Here is a 3,340-nt window from a genome sequence, read left to right on the forward strand (position 1 = left end):
GTGCCAAATAAAGGGGCCTCGAGGAATGGGACAAATCTTATGTAGCCCCCTCCAAATAAGGCACCATTTTGGAGATTTGGGAAGGGTGTCAAGCCCGTCGGGCTGCTTGGCGGTAACATAGGGTCCTACCGGGTATTATGAAAAAACCCGCCACAGTTACACAATCTCCCAATTTCATCCAATCATTGTGATTTTGATGTTATTATTACCCCCATGGGATGTATATAACAAGAGTTATTACCACTAACCATATCATGTGAACACATGAATGAAATCCCTGTGTATGACATATATCTGCCATTATTACTGCTTAAAGTCTTTATGTCACCTTTTATCAAGCTTGATATGAGAGAGCAACCGAAGTATTCAGCTCTACCTCTTGACCATCCTGGGTATATTAGAGCTTGGTTGTCCTCTTTAAGTGAAAGGATCTCCATGCGTTTTCAGTTTGATATGCAAACTTGATTATTGCAATAAAACATCTTCACTTTGGGATGCATATGTGATTCTCAACAAAAACATGCAGAAAATATTTTTGCCGATGGTCTTTTGTGTGTGTTAAATTGTTCATTACTCATAATACATTCTATGTTCAGATCACTACATTCTGGTCCTACTAGAAACTCATAGGACTTAGGAGTATGTTGCTGATTGCACAAGCAATGGCCGATTTCTCAGAATGCTGACAAAGTAAAGCCTTCTTTGACTGGGTGGGGGGGGGGGGGGGGGGGGGGGGGGGGGGGGGCATGTTTTGTGAAACCCAATGCACATTTGAGGAGTACCCTTGTAGAGACAATTTTAGTTCAGGATCTTGTACTTTTACATAGATTTGTCTGCTCTCCAGATTCTTGATATCCCCGACAACAAACTCATGAACTTTCCCACTTGCATCAGCTCACCAGCTTCGTCCTGGCTGCTTCCTAGCACCATTCCTGACTCTCATGTATTCAATGTCTTGTGCCGCCTCCTGCATGCCAGCAGCTGCATAAATGTTGCTCATTAAGACATAAGCTGCAGCATCACATTTATCTAATTTCACTGCACGCTCAAAGGCCATCCTTCCAAGCTCCACGTTTCCCGTCTAAGAGAGCAGACCAAATTGAAGGATCATCAGAGATTGGCATCGCCTTGATTACTCTCAGAGCTTTGTCAAAATGCCTTGCACGCCCGAAAAGGTCAACCATGCAAGTGTAGTGCTCTGTGTCCGGTACAATGCCATATCTTTCCCTCATGCTATCAAACAACATTTGGCCCTCATCCACCAGACCTGAGTGACTACATGCATTAAGCACACAAAGAAACGTCACTGCGTCTGGAGGGGTCCCCTCTTGTTGCATCCGGTGAAAACAGACCAGAGCTTCCTTGCTACAGCCACTTTGGGCATATCCTGCTATCATTGCGGTCCAAGAGACGACATCCCGGGCTGGGAGCTCATCCAAAACCTTTTGTGCTTTCGGGAGGGCCCCAAATTTGGCGTACATATCGACCAATGCGTTTCCAAGCACAACATATTTCTCCAACAGCCTCTGACTAGCAACCTCATCGTGAATTCTCTCGCCCATGGCAACGTCTTGCACAATGCCACACGCCTTCAAGACGCATGCGTAGGTGACTGAATTTGGAAAGAGACCATTTTCGCTTCGCAACTGGTGAAAACAGTCCAGAGCTTCCTTGCCACAGCCACTTTGGGCATAACCAGCTATCAATGCGGTCCAAGAGATGACATCCCGGGCCGGAAGATCATCCATAACTTTTCGAGCTTTCGTGAGGGCCCCACATTTGGCATACATATCAACCAAAGCGTTTCCAAGCACGACATCTTTCTCCAACAGCCCCTGAGTAACACCCATGGCAACATCTTGAACAATGCCACACGCCTTCAGGGTGCTGCGTAGGTGACTGAATTTGGAGAGAGACCCTTTTCACTTCGCAACTGGTGAAAACAGTTCAGAGCTTCCTTGCCACCGCCACTTTGGGCATAGCCTGCTATCAACGCCGTCCAAGAGACAACATTCCGGGCCGGGAGCTCATCCATAACTTTTCGAGCTTTTGTGACGGCCCCACACTTGACATACATATCGAGCAAGGCACCTCCAAGCACGACATCTTTCTCCAACAGCCTCTGCCTAGCAACCTCTGTGAATTCTCTCACCCATGGCGACATCTTGCACAATGCCACAGGCCTTCAAGGTGCATGCATAGGTGACTGAATTCGGAGAGAGGCCCTTTTCACTTTGCATCCGGTGAAAACAGTCCAGAGCTTCCTTGCCACAGCCACTTTGAGCATATCCTGCTATCAACGTGGTCCAAGAGACGACATTCCGAGCAGGGAGCTCGTCCAGAACTTTTCGAGCTTTCGCGAGGGCCCCACATTTGGCATACATATCGACCAAAGCACCTCCAAGCTCGACATGTTTCTCCAACAGGCCCTGACTAGCAACCTCTTCGTGAATTCTCTCACCCATGGCAATGTCTTGCACAATGCCACAGGCCTTCAAGGTGCATGCATAGGTAAATTCATTTGGAGAGAGGCCCTTTTCGCTACGCATCTGATTAAAACAGTCCAGAGCTTCCTTGCCACGGCCATGATGGGCATAACCTGAAATCAATGCATTCCAAGAGACGACATCCTGGCCAGGGAGCTCATCCAGAACTTTTTGAGCTTTCGTGAGGGCACCACATTTGGCATACACGCTGATCAATGTGTTTCCTAAGCATGCGACTTTGCCAAGTAACCCACTATTGTGAATCGCAGCGTGTAACCTAAAGAGTTGGTACAAGTCCTTCTTCTGAGCACAGGATTTCAGTGCGGTCATAAAAGAAAAACTCGTTGCTTTTGAGTCGTGTTTTTCCTGTCCATGCTTGCCTTGTGTAGCGGATATTGCTGCTTCCACAGATGTGTAAGTGGCATTGCAGCTGTGCTGTGGCCACAAAACCAGCGAAGCTTACAGGATATCCATGTGTGTGTGTGTGTGTGTGTGTGTGTGAGAGAGAGAGAGAGAGACTCTCTTACCTTAGATGCGACCCGCATGGCCCTCGACTTGACAAAGCTTGCTTGGCACCATGCGATTGGAGGAGAGAAACCTGACAGGGTAGAAGTCTCACTCGGGGGGGGGGGGGGAGGGGGGCGGGTCGGAAGATGGAATGGAGGAGGTAGAAGAAAAGATGTGCTGACATGGACTACCTTTTCCCCACTTCCTCCGCCCTATGTGAACACACTTGTCCAAATGGAGCTTTTTAACTGGAGCATGTGCCCCTAGCTTTCTTCCGCGGCCTCAATGTGAACCCAGCCTAAGTAAGATCATCCAAAACTAAAGCTGGACTGTTGGGTTGGGAGGCG

General features: G+C 48.1%; 1 pseudogene across 1 annotated transcript; it reads right to left on the reverse strand.

Annotated features, from left to right (window-relative positions):
* Nucleotides 1–714: 714 nt before the first annotated feature.
* LOC147442464 (pentatricopeptide repeat-containing protein At3g09040, mitochondrial-like) lies at nt 715–3,105 on the reverse strand (annotated as a pseudogene). The gene is made up of 2 exons (XR_015190193.1): nt 3,014–3,105; nt 715–2,921 (listed from the first exon to the last, which is right to left on the reverse strand). The product of XR_015190193.1 is annotated as a pentatricopeptide repeat-containing protein At3g09040, mitochondrial-like (transcript).
* Nucleotides 3,106–3,340: the final 235 nt, after the last annotated feature.

This window comes from Adiantum capillus-veneris, chromosome 14 (genome assembly GCF_014529385.1).
Source record: "Adiantum capillus-veneris isolate H3 chromosome 14, ASM1452938v2, whole genome shotgun sequence".
NCBI lineage: Eukaryota > Viridiplantae > Streptophyta > Polypodiopsida > Polypodiales > Pteridaceae > Adiantum > Adiantum capillus-veneris.